Source organism: Corapipo altera, unplaced genomic scaffold (assembly GCF_003945725.1).
Source record: "Corapipo altera isolate COAL_440 unplaced genomic scaffold, ASM394572v1 53, whole genome shotgun sequence".
NCBI classification, from domain to species: domain Eukaryota; kingdom Metazoa; phylum Chordata; class Aves; order Passeriformes; family Pipridae; genus Corapipo; species Corapipo altera.
This window is the reverse complement of record NW_020884900.1, coordinates 8,018,672-8,039,398: the sequence shown is the minus strand read 5'-3', so window position 1 is coordinate 8,039,398 and position 20,727 is coordinate 8,018,672. Positions and strand designations below refer to the sequence as shown.

At 35.6% G+C, this 20,727-nt stretch overlaps 1 protein-coding gene across 3 annotated transcripts in view; it reads left to right on the top strand.

Moving 5' to 3' along the window:
• Positions 1–20,727, top strand: part of LRMDA (leucine rich melanocyte differentiation associated) — a 643,108-nt gene that overhangs the window by 430,773 nt on the left and 191,608 nt on the right. The gene's annotated exons all lie outside the window — the stretch shown is intronic.

The window sequence follows — 20,727 nt, the reverse complement described above, 5'->3', positions numbered from 1 at the left end:
ATAAGTGTTATATCATATCTTATGGAAATTTTGCTGATTGTTTTTGGCTTTGCATTTGTAAATGGTTACTTTTTTTTTCATAAGAAATAGCTAGAGGCTGAGAAAAACAGCACATCATCTCAGCTGAACTTGTTAGGTAGAGAAAGGGAGGAATCATCTTTTCCTCTTTTCCTCTTGATCTTGGAGCAAATGATGTACAGAGCAATTCAGAACCTGAGATCCCATTTATTTTCCAGTATATAACAGAATTTTAAATTTAGTTTCAAGTTCCAGGTCAAAAACCCCAATTAGTAGCCCTGTGGCCGTAGAATATTCCTAAAAATTGATGCTGCCAAGCTAGAATATATTTCTGGAAGTACCCAGTAGCAAAAAAAATCACAGAAGCAAAGTGCACTAATTCTTAATAAAATGTACTGTTGTGCTTAGCCACATTGTGACTACTACAGAGTTTTTTGTATATACATATATATGTGTAATATAAGATATAAAAACAACCCCTGTACACCGTATAGCTGTAGAAGCAAATGGTGTATCATTTTTGCATGCATATGAATAACAGTTAAAACAGAAAGGAAAAAGGAAGTCTGAATGAATGATGCATGAAAAAAATAAGCATGTAAACAGCATTTTCTGTTTCCTTTTTTTGCAAATATGACTAAAAATGTATTCAGACTACTGTTTCCTGTTAACTGGCCAAGATAGATATTTCTTTCTGTTCTTCCAAGAAAATTTGGATTGAACATAGGTGCTCTTACTTAGCATGATCACTTTCATGTGGAAGCAACTCTGTATTTCTGTCAGTGTAGTAGTTCTTTCATTTAATTCTTTAAGTCTCTCTAGTTTCTACTTTAGAGAGCTGCAGAACCCACCATCCTCAATCCATTGTCTCTTTATTGTGATGCATGCAAATAGAGCAGCTTTAACTTTCCAATCTAAAGTATAAAAAAATTGGATTGCACATTTTAAGTGGAATGAAAATGATGCATAGAGAAGTAGATCATTTTATAGGCTACTGTTCTATTTTATGGAATGATAAATAATGATGTAAAGTATGTTTTCCTTTGCATGTTTAAATTGCTCAGTGTACATAACTGAATTTAAAATAAATTCAGAAATGAGTGCTCAGCCTTGCTGAAGGACTTGGAGAATGCTTTATTCTTACTATCTGTTCTAATAAATAAGCTACTATGAATACAGCTTCTTGTTTAGATCTTAAATTTTAACTGGACTTTGACAGATCTAGGTTTAATCTGGGCACTACAAGAGTCTATACTGTCACTATTTGCCTGCCATTTCAAGTGACTGATTTCCCACTCCCATCCCCTGGCCATTTCATATAACTTCCTTTCACGACCCAGCTATGCTGTATAAAGTGACTGAATAATTTCTTGAAGTATATAAAGTTGTACTTAGTCTAGCTGGGGTGGAGTTAGGGTGTTTTTTGCCTTTTTTTTGCTTTTTGACCAAAGCAGTATTGATAGCACACTGATGATTTGGCTGCTGGCTGAACAGCGCTTGCACAGCATTCTCTTTGCCAGACAAGCAGTCTGGGAGAGTGTAAGGCATTGAAAAGGACATAGGTGGAACTACACTATGTAATGAAATCAGGATCATCAATTAATGTGTAAATTCCTCCTTGTACATGCACTTTCTTTTAAGCATGTGTTAGTTCAAATTAAAGCTTTTCTAAAGTAATATTTACTTTGCAGATGATGCATCAGAAAAAAAGGAAAGGCAAGTTCAATGTTTTTATTTTCTTTTATGGACCTCTCCTTGTATTACCTTATTACTTTGTCTTAGTCTCATTTTGTCTTTGGAGTAACTCAACACAAATTGCTTTTTCTGTGATTAGCAAGCTCAAAATGGAGGTTATAGATCAATAAAAAGTGTCAAGGGATCACTAAATAAACAAATTTATATTCACTTTTCCTGTTATTTCCAACTGCCTTCTCATAAAATATAAAACCTTTTTTAACTATTGATAATTAATGCTAGAATTCATTTTTTCATATTAGTATTGCCTAGCTGTTTTAAGAAGGGCATTATTTGGTTTATCCATGTGTATATTCGTATATATATGATGGAGTTGTGACAGAGTAAATTAGGAGTAAGATTCTTTGGGCACTTAAAAACAAGGCACTCCCTTCACTGGACACAGCGACTCTTCTCACAAGATCTTTTAACCCTTGTGACTTGCCAATTGTGAGATGCAGGCCTGAGTTAGCAAGAATAAATGTATGTGGCTAAGAAACAGTTTCAGTTGTTCCAGAGATCTGACTACTTGACAGTGTAGATGTGGCCTAAATGTCTTAGTCTTCGCTTTATTCTACTTGCTCTTAGACTATGTGTCACACTTGGTTATCATTTTTAAAGCTTCAGCTGTGAGGGAGTGATACTGGTGTGAGACTGATGTCACAGCATGAAAAATCCAGAGAGGCTTTTCCAGTCATTATTCATTTAAGTACATCTCACCCCATATGCAGAGATATGGACTAGATAACCTAATATGTCTCCTTTGCCTCTGCCTTCTGTGATTCTAGAAGTGATAGGGTGGTTTGGGAGATCAACAGTGAGTTTATCTTCAGTTGCAGAAAGACATGACACTAAAAATAACTGCACGTCCCAGATGTGGATATACGATTGCATGTGGCAGTTACCTGTAGGGATCACACTTGAACACTTGTGAGATTACTTATTTCCCTCCTTCTGCTGGTCCCCCAGGAAAATATGACTTCGACTATTGAAGCTGATACCTTTTAGTTACTCAGATGATCAGTTTTCATTTCATTCCTAAAGCAAAAGCAGTGTGTTGGCATGTGTGAGAACCAATACAGAACACTTTCTTAAGTTGTCTCTCACCTCTTAGGACATCTGGAGAGGAACCCTTACCTCTCCACCCCCCACATTTCAAATTTTATAGCCATTATACATTAAAATAAGATCTACCCAGCTTTGATATTCAATCAGAACTGGGATAAGAACTTGAAACTTGGAAGACTCAGACCAATTCTTCTGTTATATAGCACATTCTGTATTTTGAGTTACATACCAAGAGAGGTTTTAGTTCGTATATATGATCCATCTGGAGCTTTCAAAGGAATCTAGAGCACTTAAGTTACTCAAATTTAACTAGAATATGACTTGGAATTGTAATTATGTATAAAAATACATAAGATATTATTAAAGAAAGATATATAAGATATATTAAAGATATATTAAAGAAAATAATTACTCTGACTAACTGTCCTAAACGTTATTACATTATTTTTTTGAAAGAACATAAAAAGCCAGTGCTGGAACTCAGGAGAATTTGGGCATGTTTGGGAGAGTTCTCTTTAGTCTCCTTTGAATGCCCTTGGTAAATCCAAAAAGTTCTTGCTGTGTATAAACTGGTCCAGATAACGTTAGCATGTGATCTGGACTCACCAATACAGATTCAGTTGCTGGCTGAAGTTTTTTGCTAAGTGAGGGCAGCTTTGATATAAGAAGTGTTGTCACACCTTAGAAATGGGAGGCAAGAGGATGGTGTCAGATGCTTCTCTGCTTGCTTCACATACTCAGTATCTTTCTCCGGGGCTCCTTAGGAGTATTCAAAAAGTACTGTCTTGAATGCACAGTGGAAAAGTGCTAACTGTATTGTGGCTCTTCTCATTTTACTTGACCCAACTTTACTAATGTTGGGAGTAGAAATGACCCTTCAAAATGGAAAATTTATATTGTTTTCTCTATAAGTTGCCCTGATAACTCTGGATTGCCTTATTTGTTGAAAATGTCTGATATTTGTACTTCTCAAAACAAAGTTCCAGTTCCCTGTGAATGGAGTTTGAAGCAAAGTCTTCCTTTGAGACTTTGGAAATACACTCTTGATGGATAAAATTTAAATATTGTTGAGATGGCAAACGTTTGATGGAAGTGAAAGTTTGTTCTCATGGAGGAAGATGAAGGTCTTTAGCAGAAAATGTGGAATGCTCTTTGTGCATAATCTCACCTTAAGTTTTGAGCATGTTCAGTTTTCAGATCATCACACAGTTTATTAGAAGGGGCTTTCTTTGCAGACACAAAGCTATCAGTTTTGGGAGTGTTGCCTTTTGCTAGAGAAAAGAATTTAAGTAATATAGAATGTCTCTCTGCTCCACCTTATTTTCTCAGACATTGTAGGGATAAAATCAAGCAGCGAAGCATACAAAAAGAACATATGCAGTAGAGGATGGATGAGAGGATGTATTTGTATGGTGAAAAAAGCATGGGCAGGATGCTTAAATGAATATTAATTCTGACTTGAGAGGATACTTTTACCTTTACTTAAAATGTTAAATTTCTTAAAAAAAAAAAGCTCTGTAGATCAGTTTTATTTATCTAATAAATACAGTTGTATCAGTTGCATAATAATACGGAAAGAATAAAGATTTTTTTGTGTACATTTCAGGGATATGCAATATTGAATCCATAGCAACAAAAAAGAAATTTTTATTCTCATTTGTCAGTAACAACAAAATCTTTACATACTATTTTGTCTTGTTAGAAGATCTGGCTACTTATGGCACATTGCTTATGGAATTGTGCACTTATGGCATTATAAATTGGAGAAAAAGTTTTTTATCTTATTATGGTGCTTGTTCACGTGTTGGGGGGGGTCATTTATATGGTTTCTTTTTAAGATTTTCTTTACTATATATCCTACTGTATTACAGATATATTAGATTTGTCCAGTGCATTGGGCAGCTGATGAAGGGAAATAGACTGACTGTGAAAACTACTACGTTTGTTTAAAATAAAATTAAAAATCTCAACATAAGGCAAGATAGATAAAGCTATTTAAGTAATTTGAATTGTCTATGTTAAATCAGACTTTGAAAATGGCCTAAGCAATAAAGGTGCTGGAGAATACTGTGTTTATCAACTTTATTGCAGGGTTTTTCATTCAGAAATCATAGTCGTTTATATAGGATATTAGGTATCTGTAGTAATCTGTTGAAAGTAGCTGGGAATGCTCATTAGCTCATTTAAAAGAAAAAAGTGAGTATAACTTGCTTTAAGTTTAATAGACATCACAATTTTTTTTAATCTGAAAGGCATCTGTCTAAAATGTAGTCCTTTGAAGGGAAGGATAAGGCCTGTCAAGCTACTTCTCCTGGGCCACCTGTGTTAGTGCTTCATCTGCTTTGTTTGGCATCTCTAAACAACTCTTTAAAAATGTCGATTTTGGCATGCTACACAAAGGAGAACTGAAGGGTGTTGTTTAAGTTATTTGGGCCTTCTCTGTTTTTCTTTCTGTGGCACAAAAATGTGCATTTTTCTTTCTATGCCTTTACCCCCCAACAAATGTGTGTTTTAGCCTCAAATGACCCTGGCATCTTAACATGTCAGAGTGTTAATAAAGCGCTGAGGCTGTCATAATGTGGGGTTAAATAAAGTCTTCATGAGCTGTCTATTAAGCTGATTTTTTGTTTGTCACTTTCTGTAGTTTCTTTATGGATGCAGCTTGTCTTGGTTTGTGGGCAGCCAAGCAAACGGGCTTTGTCTTTGTTCACTGCTCTGTTTAATTCTCCCCCTCATTCATTAATCATCCCTTTGACTATTTATACCAGTGGCAAGTATAGCTAACACACTTAACGTTTTCCTTTGTCTCAGTGGCACTCTTTGTGCAGGCCAGAGGAGGGCTAATTATTAACTGTAAAGTGACATTAAAAACCCGTAGATAAGCATACAAATGCTGCATCCAGTGAAATGCAGGGGTTTTGTTTGGTTTTTTTCTTTTTTTTCTTTTTTAACCTTCAAGTGCTTGTGGCCAAATGAGTTTTTCTTGCTCTGTATAGTTGGGAGTTCACAGTCACAGTGCCAATGTCTAGATAATTAATGAAGAAGCTCTGTTAAACCCAGAGAGTCTGCCAGTGTCAGGTTTTTTAGTTTCATCTCTGGACAGCTTAGTTGGATAGTTTGTACCTTATCAGGCAGAAGCAGAGATTTAAATTGCTGCAATTTAGTTGGAGGCAGTTCCTCTTCTCTATAAAGGTCCCATTCCTGTGTTTATTAGTATTCTGTATGCACAAATCTTGGAATGTGTTTTTTGTTTTGATTTCTTATGATGGGAGAGATTTTAGCATTTTCTTTCCAGCTTCCTTCTATTTATGAGGTTGACCTGAAATTAAAACTTTGATCTTTGTTTTTTTTTGGTTTTGGTTTTTTTTTTTCAAACAGTGGCATCGATCACACCTTTCTTGCTTACTCAAAGTATTTCTGACCCTCTTCTTTTTCACTCATGATTTCATTATATTAGCATGACAATTATTCTGGAAAGACTTATTTGAAAAAGTAATATTTAGAAAAGGTGTATTTTCTAGCTGTTTGGGGGAACTCTAGATGTCAGGAATATTTTGTTTTTACTATAATATCTGCCTCATTCCATCCCTTGCTATAGATTTGAAAGAGATTTTCTGTTTTTCTGTGCCTTGGAAGTAAGTGCTGCTCTGTGAGGTGGGTTCAGAGAGATTACTCCAGGATTTAAGTAATGTTGCAGTCAGCTCTGTTAACTAGGAAGCATAAGTGACTTTTCCTTTGACTGATATTGCAACCAGAGATGTGTTCATAATTCATAATTATGAATATAACACATAGATGAGGCCTGAAGTTTAAGTTGCAGCTGATCCTTTCAATGAGTGAAACGATATGGTCCAGGAGTGATCCACTGAGCACAGTCTGAGCATTTCTGGCTTGTGTCGTAGCTCCTGTTTTTCTGGCTCTCAGCATGCACAAAAAACCCTACTGAGTTGAACATAAAACATAATATCCACTGAGATAGGTCTTTGATAACTGAGCTAGGAAGAGGTTATGCTCTATTATTCAAGCTTGTGTATAAATGAATAAACCTATTACTTCATTCTATTGTTGTTGCCAAATGGAATGTCTTTCAAAAAATTTCGGACAAGTGATAATGTTGTGAGGGTATCACAGGGCAGTCTGCTTGTGGCAAACTTCGACAGATTACAGCTCCAGCTAAAACAGTAGATCAATAGTTACAGATTGCTTTCTGCATTTTCAGTTAGGAAATTGGTATGTTGATTACAGAGAGTCCTTACTTTAGATGAAATTGAGAGTGGTGGGAAAATCTTCTGGTTTAAAAAAGTATGGTGATACAGTAGACAGTGTTGCATAAATACCTTTGTTTTCTGTGCTGTGTAACTCAATAGGTTTTAAAATTTAAAAATGAACCACTTTAGAATGTTGTGGGGTTATTTTTGTTTTTAAGAACAAAGCTTCTGTAGCTCATTCTATTTTCTTATTTTCATGTATTCTAGGTACAGCTCTCTCTTCCTCTGCAATATAAGTCAACTTGAATGAGCTAAACAAAATAACTTTTGCTATGATCTTATGGAAGAATATTTACTTTTTCAGAGTAAACTTCCAGCACTTAAATTCTTATTATTTTGCCTGTCTGAATGCTGATATATTTCAGAATTATTTTTAGTATCAAGGCCATGAAAATAGGAATTCTTATTTAAGGAAGCTTTTCTGGCATGATGAATCAAATTGTCTTCAGTTAGATAAGTCTCTTGCTTCAAGAAAGCAGAGTTTATTGACTTTTCATTAAGGTTTTGAGGGTGTAGTTTATACAAGACTGGGCCTTTCAGGTAGGCTGTAAGCAACACAGTAACAAAAATGAAGTCAGTAACTTTGATATTTTAATATGCTAAAAGTAAGAGATAAAATCTCTGCAGAAAGAGATGTAAGTACAATTAATTCATCTAACCTGAATATATAAATCCACAGTACCTCAGCCTATGGCATGCACAGGCAATCTCTTAGATGAGATCATACTAACTTTGTAGTACTTGGTTCATTAACACAGACCTGTTAGTTTTAACAAGGTAACAGTTTGAAATAATCTTACAATTTTTTTTTCTGGAACATGTTTGTTGATAACAATCTTATGGAAGTATACAGTATTTTAGCAGCTAAAATGCTCTTGTGGAGTGCTGCTGAACTTCTACCGTCAGAATATGCTGGGATTTGATTGTGGGAATGTGGAGGTTATCGATCTATCTGATCTTCTCAGATAGAGAAAAGCTGTAATGATACAATAGACAAAAATGACCATAAACACTGAGTTGAAGGAGCAGTATGTGATGCTGAGTTTTTTTGACATTGCTCTGTTCTACTGACATCTCTGCTAAGTTTGCTTTTGAGTCAAAGTAGATGAGGTCTGTATTCAGAGATTTATTATGTTTATTCATTTAAATGTGCTATGCAGTTATGGATCCCTTCACTCCTTATACACTTCATTTTCTTATGTTGTGTTTATTGCACCAACACTGCTATACAATATTGGCATTTCTGTACACTGAGAAAGCTGTCTTAAGAGAGAGATGAGTCCATAACTCAAGTTACATCCCACTGAATATTCAGTGCTGTGGTGAATAAATTTTTTTTTAAAAATGCAATCATTCTAATATGTCACCTTTTTCCTGAAGTGTTTCTCTCATAGAGAACATTCTTCATGGTAAAATTATTTATCATGTGTTTTTAAAAAATAAATAACAATGATTTACACAATGTCAGCAGATGCACCCTGGACATCCTCTGGCATAATCAAGAGTGTCGACACTTGTGGCCCAAGGGTGACAGTTTTGATCAGCTTTGCTTTACAGTTCTCTCATCCTATAGAAGTGTGAGGCAACACTTAAGATTAGCCAAGAGCCACCAGATTACAGCTACATGCACCCACATGTGCATGCAGAGTATTTAAAATAATTGCAAAGTGCCATGATTAAGAGTTTCATAGATTTTGACAATGAGGTTAATACTAATTTTTCATTGGAGAGGGTTTCTTTTATGTCAGGCTCAAAAATTCAGGATAATGTGGTGTTCAGGAACTGTGTTGGAAAGGTAGGGGAATTTTTTCCAATTCACATTTCTGTCTTTGACCTGTTATGTAGCCTTGGGCAAATGATTTAATCACTATCTACCTCTGTTTTCCTCCTCCTTTTTTTGTCTTGTTTGCTCAACTCTTAACTTTCAAAAGTCTAGAACTGTTTTCTAATCCTTAATATGACTAAACAATAAATATATGTAAAATATTAAATCTTCCTAATTGCCATTATAAATATGGGTGACAGTTGATTTTTCTGTAATACTTTTTTGTTCTGTAATTAGTTTTTGTAAGACATCAAAACTGGAAACTGTTAAATCTTCCTCAGTGCTTTGTTAAGAGGTATAGTTAGAAGTTTTGGTGTCTTAAAGACACTAGACTGGACTAGACTATCACTAAAATGAGGTTCATCTTTCGGTCTTGAGAAACTGTTGAGATAGAAACAGACACACTGAGATAAGGGGAAAAAATCAAGGAAAACCGAGACACTTCTTAAATGTTTGACTTTGAAAAGAGACTATGTATTAGAAGATTGACTGAAGAAATATAAAGGGAGAAATATTCTGTCCAAGTCTCATGTATTTCCATTTAAATGAATAAACAATTACAAAGAAATTGTAAGTTTCCTTTTCTTCAGAAAGTTTTTTCTCTTCTGGTTCTTACTGAGTGTAAACCTACTTTATGAGGTAGGTAGGTCCTAAGCATTTTTACTTGCAGGTTTCTTTTCCTTCCTTCTGTAATATTTTTTTTTTTTTTTTTTTTACGTTAAACCATTTTTAAAATTTGCAGAACTGCACAGAGTGAATTATATCTATGCACAAAGGTTGCCAACTGGGATTTAATGTTTTTTCCATATATGTAAATCTTCACTTCTTTATATTCCTTCAGAATTCAGAGCCACACAGTCTGTTACTGTAACTTCGCCTTTATGGTATGGATGCTATTTTTATTTGCCTGGCTGTTTATCCCACTCCTCTTTGACAACAGTAGGAATAGGCCTGAGGATAAGGCCTATTAGCGGGTCACCATTTATGTCCACATTGGGCAGGAAAGAACTAAAGAAACAAGGAATATAACTACAAAATAATTTCAGCTTTAAGGTTTCTTATTTGTTGAGCTGAGGTCACAATCCATGCCTTTTCAAAAATTAAAAAAAGCTGAGAGAAGAATAGATTTTTTCACGTGTGATACGCAGTTGTAATTATTCATTTCTGCTAGTTGTATATGGATGCTCTTGAGTTTAATTTAATATCTTGAGTCTTGAAAAGATTAAATCCAGATAGCAACTACATGACCGTCCTTGAGTTTCATTTTCTGTATTCAGTCATGCCAGTATTCTTTGTTGTTGAATAGTAATCTTACTTTCCAGTATTTTAAGGGTCATCATGTAGAAGGAGTTTGTGCAAGTCACTCATCTGAGTTGAAGGAGGGATAACCTAGGCATCAATATGCTCTAGCTTATGGTAATTATTCTTTCATTCAATCAGTTTGTTCATGTTTAGGAAAAACGAGATTGTTGATAGAGGAGTAAGATTGAAAACATGCTAACTGGTGCCCTGATGTACATATCAAGGACTCTGTTATTTGTACATACATGGCAGGTGGATCACTGTCTCCCTGTAGTACTTTCAGAGAAAGATTACTGTAGCTTTATTTTCAATGTGTGTTACTTGTGTTGGGGTTACTTGTTAATGGATATTAGGATTTTTAATTCCGGTGTGTGATATTAGAGAAGTGAGCTGTTTACTTTAAGTACTGTAATCTCATTTGTCATTCATGAGTGCTACAAATTTGAGAAATTTGAACAAAAATGTATCCAAATGTGCAAAAGTAAAAATACAGCATTGTGTAATATTATTACCAGTTACTTTAATTTTACTGTAAAGTTCCAATACTCTTTGGAGGTTACCTGTCCTTGTTTCCACTGCCTGTGCATTTGCTTCTTTCCCTTTAGTTTGACCAGCAGGTCCCTATTCAGCCATGCCAATCTTTTGCCTTCCTTGCCTGATTTCTTGCACCTGGGGATTGCTAGCTCTTGTGCTCTAGGGAGGACTTCCTTAAAGATTTGCCAGCTCTGTTCTACTCCCTTTTTCCTGAGGGAAAATCTTAATTATTATCTCTTTGAAGAGCTGGAATTTTTCTTTCATAAATTTCAGGGGCCTAACTTTACTCTTTTCCTGACCCATATCCCTCAGGACTGCAAAGTCCACTGGTCACTGCAGTCCAGGATGCCTCCAATCTTGGCATCTCCTATTAGCTCAATTGCATTGGTGACCAAAAGATCCAGTATTGCAACCCCTCTGGTAGGGCTGTCTGTTACCTGCCTCATCTATACATCTTTTAAATACCTCCAGGTATGGTGACTCCACCACTTCCCTGAGCAGCCTGTTCAAATGCTCAACAACTCTTTCAATAAGAAGGTTGTCATAATATTCAATCTAAAACTCCCTTGGTGCAACTTGAGGCCATTTCCTGTTGTCCTGCCACTTGTTATGTGAGAGAAGAGATTGACCCCCTCCTTGCTACAATCTCCTTTCAGGTAGTTGTAGAGAGCCTCATTTTCTCCAGGCTAAACACCCCCAGCTCCCTCAGCTGCTCCTCATAGGACTTGTATATATTGGATGTCAATCATCACTGTGGGTTACCCTCCCTAGTTATAGGGGCACATATGTAACAATTATATATGTATCTCACATTATCACCTTCCACCCATTTTCCCTCCTTGTACCTTTTTTTTTCCCCCGATAAGCTGAATATGGATGTCATCAGTACTGTGTTGGCAGTGTTAAAAATATCCTTGGTTGTAAAAATGCATGAAGTTTGTAATATAGAGGAATAAATTACTTTGGCATTGTATCCTATCAGGCTTTCCAGTTTTCTGGTTAATCACTTGTCCTCCTGCTGAAGTAGGGAAGGGGAAAATAAAAAAAATCTTTATATCCCTTCACTGTATTTTACCATTGCAGAGGATGACAGAGACTTGGAATTATAGAGAAAAGGACCGACCACTAACAATTTCTTGCCAAAACAATGGTGAGAAATATTATTCTGTAGCAGCCAACAGATTTCACCTGGTGTCTGCTTTCACAAACCCCAAAAGACACATCTTTAAGGGAGAATGCTGTTAGCCAGTACAGATTGAACATCTTCATCAGCAGTGTGAATAGAGGCCTATTCTGTAATTGAGACGCATGTGGCTGTGTCAGCAGGTGATGGCAGACAGACACACCTGAATGACAGCGTGACAGGGAGCAGAGACAGGGGGCCCCATCTAGCCACTCTTACTGCCGGAGTGATGAGCACACGGGAACACAGTCTGTGAATTATCAGCAGGCCAGAATGAGATGAGGCTTAGGGAGGGCTGCCAGACAGTTTGCAATGTGCTACACATTTCTTTCAGCAGTTACTATTTTGCTATGCATAGCCCCTTGCTATTAAGCAGACAGAACAGCTCATATCCTGTGGACGGATGATAGATATGTCATATCACTGAAAAATTGTTTGTCTTCCACAGGTGTATGGGATGCCTTTTAAAGCAGAGAGAGCACATGACACTTTTCAACACTCTTTTCGATACTGATTTGGCATTCGGGGTCTATCAAAGGAGAAATCTTTCACATGCAATTATGACAGAAAATAAAGGTGATGAAGTGTTGTATACAAAGAATGGAGAGAGATCAAAGGACTGTAATGAAAACTGATTACAATAAAAGAGCTGCTTCAACCCTGAGAACTCCACAGAACTGCTTGGGGCATGACAACACACACACACACACTTGCATGCACAAAGGAGAAGTTGTAGATAAAATCACAGACACTAATTCATAGGAATAAATGAGAAAAACTACATAGCAGCTTGCTTGGATATCATGCAGCATATTAAGATACTAAAATGGTGTGAACTGACCGTTCTAACATGGGAGAGATCCTATGTAAATCTTTGGATCCTTTTGTAAATCTTTCTTTATTGTATTATCAAAGTTTTGTGAATTTATAATGGCCGATAAGATTGTAGGATAGATGACTGTTTTCAATTCTTCTATTGTTTTCTTGATCTCCTGGGGATCACATACAGAATAAGTCACTCATTTAAGTTTAAATATTAGCAAGGAGACTGTTTAGTACTGTTAGTTGCATAGAAATGGAGAAATTAATCAAGTTTAGTCATCTATCCTTTTGACTCTTGTTCTGATTTAAAGCCTATTCAAATGACTTTACATTGACTTCAGTGTCTTTCCCAATTTCCTGAGTTGAGTTTTGAAACCAGTTTCAGTTAAGTGCCAAGCAATTTTGTTTCCTAACAAATTTAGGGACCGTTATGCTGAGTACCTTTCACATGTTTCAAAAAGTGAAAACGGAGTACAAAACAGAATTATTTATTTATTTATTATATTTGTATTCTTTAATAACTTGCCAGTGTGTTTGTAGTGAAAGAACTATCATTTCACACAAGGTAAAGAGTTGATAGTCCTTGCAACTGTGTTGTTTCAAATTTTTATGTTCTGCCAAGATTTCTCATAAATAGTGAGTTTAGCTTCAAACCCAGAAGGAAGAAGCATTTTTGAAAACTCTGCAGCTCTTGCTTTTTTTCCCACTTATGTTCTGAACGAGTGATTTTATTTTTAGTCCCAAAGCAGAGAGTGTTACCTGGAGCAACATTGACTCAAGTCACTTATTTTTGCTAAGAGTTTTAAAAGTGATTTAGCTCCTTGATTTGTGTGAAACAAGAACATTTCATTGTTTGAAAACTCAGCTACAAAACTAGAAATGTTACCCACAGCACCGATGAAATTTCAACTAAATCCAGAAAAGCAACTTACCAGTCCTAATGTCTTTCCAAGGACTGGCTTCTTTTCTCAATATTCTGTTCTGTCTCCATGAGCATAAGACATACTACCACTTATAGCAATATATTTTGCCCACAAGTTAGTATTTTAAAAATGTCATCTCACATAATAAGCAAAACTAATGCTTTTTCTTAGTTCTTATGGCATTAAAAAGGGCTTTGTAAAGGCTATGATGCATCCCAGAATGAACATCCAAAATGTATTTAGAAATGTGCTTCTCTAAAGTGCTAAAAGGCCTTACAATATTCCTGCTTCATTAGACACCTACTAGTGTGTTCTAAGGAATGCTGGCCCATATCAGAGAATTTTCTTTTTTTTTTTTTTTCCCCCTCAAGTTCATTTCTTACTGTGAAATACAATTATTAGAACAACAGACTTCAGCTCTGCTTATTGTGGTTTCTCTCTTTCTCTCTCAGGCAGCGTTCCTTTCTTTTTAGCACTGTCAAAGTCAAGAAAACCTCTCTCTAGAGAGGTCACTTTTCAGAGAGGCAGCCCTTGGTAGTATGAGTGTCTTTAAAAGTGATGGCAAAAACAAACCCAACCCAAAACAAGCCAGGAGACTTTGATAAATTCTTTTTGCACTTAAGTTATTCCAAGCAGAATTATGGTAATGGGACTCCCTCTTTCTTAGTTGGTTGATTGAATAACTTTCCCTGGTTAATGATGCCTACAGCCATGTGTATCATAAGCCCATGTACCACTGGCTGTGGACAAAGTCTGTGTCTGTTACATCAGGCGTTTTGAGGTGTACCGTTGTATGTTTTTGTATGCTTTTGACAGAGCTTTCAATACCATTAAGACACATGTTCTTAATTTCTAATAAGGAAAATACACATAATTAGCAATTGGACTGGGCTGCTTGGAAAGAGTTTTAAAGCATTTCATTTGATACAATGGTCACACTTTTAAGGATATTTTAAAATCACCAAAACCATGGCAACAGCTTATGCTCCAGAGAAAAGGACGTGGCAGGCTAGAATTATCTTAATTTTTGTTGCAGTTTTCATGACCATGATATTAGTATTTCAAACTCAATATCATGTGTTTAATGAGAGATTCACAGTACAGATTGTCAGAAAGCAGAGCTAGTACAGACTTAAACAAATTGACCTTCACAAGATTAGCTAGCTGAGCTTTGACTTAGCCTTCTGAGAGACATTTCTAAATTTTTTAAAGAAGAATTCTTGTTATTTTGCATCTGAAAAACACTTTTTAAGGAATTTTTTTTATTTTTATAGCCTAAATCTGCAAATGCAGGTGTTACCAAGTTTTCAAGGTGAAATGAGTTGGAACAGATTTCTAAGTATTGTATACAGTAAACAAACAATGTAAAGCACATCTACAAAAGTGCACATTAATATTCAAGTGCAGGTGTGTGTGTCCGTGTATGTGCATTCCTCTCTGTTTAAACTACGTTGAAAAATTTCTGACATTGTCAAATGTTGATCTAAAAAAGTGCTTTTTTCACCTGATGTACAGAAAAAATTTTTGGAAGCTGGAGAGTCATTAGTGTTCACAAAATAAAACTAATCCACATTTCTTGAATTTCTACACTTCTTAGCACAATAGAAATGGCAATACGACAAAAAATTTGCTCTCAAAGTTTTTAGTCTTTCCTATATCTTTAAAAGATAACTTTTTAAAGTTATCAAGTAAGAATGCTGACTGTCTAATGTACTTCTTAAAAGGGAAATTTATTAGGAACAACACAGTGAAGAGTAGAAAAACCTTGTAAATTAACTGTGCTGTTACTCACTCTTGTATGTTCCTAGCAAGTCATATACTTGCACCGAAATGAGGTTTCCATTATGAAGAAAAAAATATTTAATCATTTGATCTCTGTCTACTGAGAAAAAAAAAAATCTTGAATTGTCCATACCATGTAGTAATGGCTTGAACACCAATGAGTCATGTATTAAAATCTCTAAAGAACCTGTATGGATCCATTCCAGCTTAGTACACATTGTTCAATCTTTGTAAACATTGTCAGTAGCTTCAAAAAAAACCTTTATGTGGAAAATGTACTCAGAAAAGGATTTAATTAGATGTTTATTATGTACTAAGGTTCATTTATATTAATAGATTGAGAATAATGCTTGATCTTTTTTAAAAAAGACAACTTTAAAAAATAGCCTTCATGATATTTGATGGTGGTGGAGAGATGCAGTGAGTAATTCTGTGGCTATTGCAACACATTGAGATGCATTATATGGTTTAGAGCTCCTAAATTAGGTTTTAAATTATATCTACTTTCACGTATAGGGAACGCAAAGGTACCTGAAAGCCTCCTCTTTAGACCTCTTTTACAGTTGCACCTCTTTTGGAAAGCAGGGAACAACTGCACCAATTCTGTGCTGCCATAGCATACTTATGTAGCCTTACCTGCTCAGTAAAGCTCCATTTTCAATTTCTTATAAAGGAAGTAACACAAAATGTGCCAACCACTGGATTGGGGCCTTTATAGGGAATGTAAACTTTCTGCTAAATTTTATATGTATTACTATGTTACAGTTCCCTAACAACCCATTTATAGTTCTCTGAGAAATTGTTTTTTAGTTAAAATTGTCTCTTTCCTTATGTATATTTTTTTGCATAGGAAGAAAAAAATGTGAATCCTTTTTGCTGTGCGGTCATTAGGGACTCCTTTTACATTCATCTCTTCAAAATTATTAAAATGCATATCCGAAGTTCACAAGCTAGACATTCCTTGTGTTGCTTTTCAGGACCCTAATGTCTATACTAATTTTGGAAAAGGGCTTTGTGGCAGAAATATAAATGGTTATTTATAAAGGCAGAGTATGAATTCCCTCCAAGTATGTTTATAGAGATTCTTAGATTTGTAACAAATGTATATTGCCAGCTTTTTAAAGTTTTATTTATTATCTTCTGCAATGCCATATTACATACATTTTAAATGTGCCACTGTGTAATTGTAAACAATTTAAACCCGTATAAAATACTCAGAAAAACATGGACTGTTAGGGTCCAAAGCTTTAGGAGGACTTGTGACTTTGGAAATATCAGTCTTCATCTGTTAAGATAATGCCATTTGTGGATGTTTGTAGAAATGCCAAAAATTCGTTCCCAGCCACATGCCTGTAGCTGATTTGACTCTTCTGCTAAAGAAGCAGCACATGAGTTGCTGAAGTGAAGGGAAAGCATGGTAGTGCAAAAAGCAGCGTAGTCTGAGAAACTGAGATCAAAGGATCCCCTGTGGCTTCTAATCCTGCCTCTGACTTCAACTTCCATTTAATTAGAGTCAAATCACAGAGGCCTACATTTTAAAGTGTCTGCTAATTTTGATGGGTTATTTTTTGGCTACCTGACTTTGAGATATGTAGGGTTAGTTTTTCTTTCTTTGTGTATCTGCATCTTTTGTGAACTACATGGAATTAGGGGTACTCAACACCTTTAAAAATCCAATATCTTATTTCACATTAGGCTAAGAATTTGTATGCTCTAAACCTGTGGTCTTGTTAATGTCAGTCTTCTTTCTTCTCTGGAGTAGTTCTCCAAAATGTGGGCAATATATTACATCTACAGGACTGAATTAATATATATAAAGAAGTAGACAAAGTGTTAAATTCAAAGGAATCCATAAATAAGTGTTTGAATATTTATTCAAATATACCAACATTTTGCAGTTCCTTGTTTTTTTACATAACAGTGGGCAAAGGTCTTAGTATAGTTTGTATGAAAACTTGTGTTTTCATAGAGATATTATATTTTTATAGATGCAGCCTACAAAGCAATTTAACTGTGGGAAAACTCGCCTCTTGTTTTTGCATTGTAATCACAATTACTTATGCTTAGAGGGAGTGGGGTTTTTGTTTGTTTGTGGTTTTTTTGTTTTGGTTTTGTTTTGGGTTTTTGTTTGTTTTGTTTTGTTTTTAAGACTAATCAATCATAGTAAGGCCAGACTTTTATGGATCTATAGTATTGTACAATAATACACAATTGTACACCATACACAATAATTACATATGTTTATATACTGCATGGTCTATGTCTAACAACTTTTGTGCATTAAAATTTACTGCTCAGGAGTAGCTTGCCCTCAAGTTAGATGTTAACCATGCAGTGTACACAAGATGTGACATCCTTAATTTTGGTATTGTCTGAATTTTACATTTAGGGTAATAAAAATGCATTCACATTATTGAAAGTTCAGGCACAGAGAAAGGGAACGGAAGTCTATAAGTACACCAAGTTGCTTCTGTTCTCTCTCTGCGTTTGTAGTAGTTCTTCCTATACAGACCTCATATATATCTACTTCTATGAACATCTGCATTGTCAAGTCTTACAAAAGTCAATTTTGTTTCTAATTAAAGTTCTTAGCATTTAATAATTTTATGTGCTTACTCGTCTCCCTCAGCCTTAAAGAAAAGAAAAGTTTATTGTTTCTTCTGCCAGAAATGCTAAAATATGTGCAGTCCAATAACACCAATGGCTCTTATGTAGTACGACTTATTAAAATGGAATTTATTGTCAGCTTAGCAAAATACATTGTGTAATCTTGTGCTCTGTATGGCTTTTGCAAACACAATGTGCATCTTGTTAAAAATACCTCCACATAATGTGATATTTTTAAGACAGATCTCTTTTACAGTACTATGGAGTAGTGGTGTTGTCTCAGTTGCCATATCCAGGTGAAATTTCATAAAGAAAAAATAATGTGTAGCTTAAGGTGTGAAATATTGTTTTCTACACTGAGGCTGTTTTTATTGTGAGTCTGATGGGCAGGAAAGGCTTCCAGCAGCGTTCTTGAGCCACTTGAAAAGGTGTTACTAGATCTTCACCCCCAGTCCAGATCTGGGGTAGGGATGCTTCTTTAAGTGCCAGACAGCTCAGTCCTCATATTTATTATGGTTTTTTCTGCTTAGTTCTGGAACATAGGATCCCGTGGACTGCTGTTATTGGGGACCGTCAGTGTATATATTTTTCGTGGTCTCTGGTTGAAATATTAGTCCAAAAGATTGAAGGTTAGTCACTTCTCGGACTAATTCAAAACAAGATTTTTTTTCTTTGAAAAAAATCTAGCTGTATTGGAGAACCCCACTGACAAATATCAGAACTGTGAAACCCCAAAAGTCTTTCATAATGTGGAAAGAAAAGTGTGATAGCTTAGCTAAAGTACAGATTGCAGGAATTTCAGTCACCTCAGAAGTACTTAATTTTCAGAAGTGCAGCCCAGCCACACTGTTTAGTTTATTTCTGTCTTGAGTATTGCAATCTACATTTATAAGGAAACAAAGTGGTAATTTTCACGTTTTGTCGCAGCATGGCTGATTCATTGAGGCATTAGAGGTAGTTAATGACTATCAAGGTACCAACATTTTGTAGTTGGAATGCAGAAGTAAGCAGTCGGCAGTTGGGAGCTCAAATGTTTTATTGCAACCTGTCTAGTTTAAACAGAATCACCTGTTTCTGTCAAGTAAACACCAGGTGTTTTATTTTACTTAAATAGGGACCTCTTGGTCTATATGAAAGTTCCTTTTCTGCACCGAAAGAGTATGAAAGATTTCTCAACTTTTACATACAGTTTTCTACTTCATCCTTTCCAGGTTGAGTTGCTTGGTGAAAAGTTAAAGCACATTTGAAGTGCATCCTGGCAAAGGTCTATGCTGATCTCTTTCAGTTCAAAAAAAGAAAAAGCAAACAAAGAACCAGGAAACCCAATAAAAATATTAACAGTTTGTGTAGAGTATATGTCTGGGTTTCTGGCATAACTCTGTTAAGATTTGGACTGCATCTTTTCACATCTTCTGAGTGACTGGGCTGAATAAATAGCATCATGTGGCAGTAGGAGCTCTGGCTGTGTCAAAGGACTCAAAACTGAGCAGTTTAGTTTTGTAACAAGTCTACATGGGACAAGTGTTTGTGTTATGTGGATCAGTGATATCTTATGTACCTTCTAAAATTTTTTTTTGTTCTTAAGAAATTACAGTTGCCTTACATTCAAGGCTGTCCAAGACAGATAAAACTGTCTGTCTGTCTTTTCCTTCTCCACCAGAGGAGAAGGTCTGAGATTTTCAGTCTAAGACTCACTTGGTTAATTCTTCATTGTATAGGAGATAACAAAGGCCTGATGCTTCAAAAGTAATTTTCTGGGTAGCCTCCACATGTGGTTTCTGAAACATGCTTGTGCAGCCTGTTAACTGGGGTGGATATTTAAGCATATTTGTGTGCATGTTGATGATAAAGCTTACTGAATTTATGGCTTTATCTTAATCTTATTTTGATGGTTGAAAACTGCTGGTGATAAAGGAGCTCCACATCATGCTTTTTTGTGCTCCAAGACAGAACTCCTTGGAGACTTCTTCTGGAAAAAAACATCCCTCCACACAGATGTAATTCTGCTGGGAGAAGGGGCTTCTAGGATACTTTTGAAAAGGCAACCATTGCTTTACTGGTTGCATATAGTATGGTTCTACACCCCATATACACTCATAAGCTTTCCTTGGAGCTGCTGTAATCAATCCATTTGTTTCAGGAAAAATGGCCTCAAGCAATTAACTTTTAGTGAGACTTTACTTAGTGTTCGTATGAGCACAGTGTCAGGTAGAAGTCAGTTTAAAGTCAAGAAGTTGTACAGTCAAAGCTATAGTATTAGTTTGCCATGGCACAGTCTCTCTGGTAGCACAGTATTGAATCCTGAAATACTTGCTACCAATTCAAAATGTGTGCTCATTCTGCTGAAGTTCCAGTGTGTTTATAATGAAGGTGTAAAGAATCTTTTTTAGTTTTCAGTTCAACAGTCTTACCAGGCTTGCTTGATGTAGGCAAAGTAACTACTTGCCTAGAGCAGCAGACAAATAAGGAAGGTAAAATTATGGCTTTAGGCGTGTGTAAGCCAGGCACCCTGTCCTTGTTAACACTACTCTCTGCACCACAGATATTAACTGTTTTTTCCCTTATATTATTCAGCTGATTAGTATAATCTGGCTAAATTCCTAGCAGCTTTTCTTGACTACTATTTAGATCAAATGTTGCTGATTCTACTTCAGATGTAAA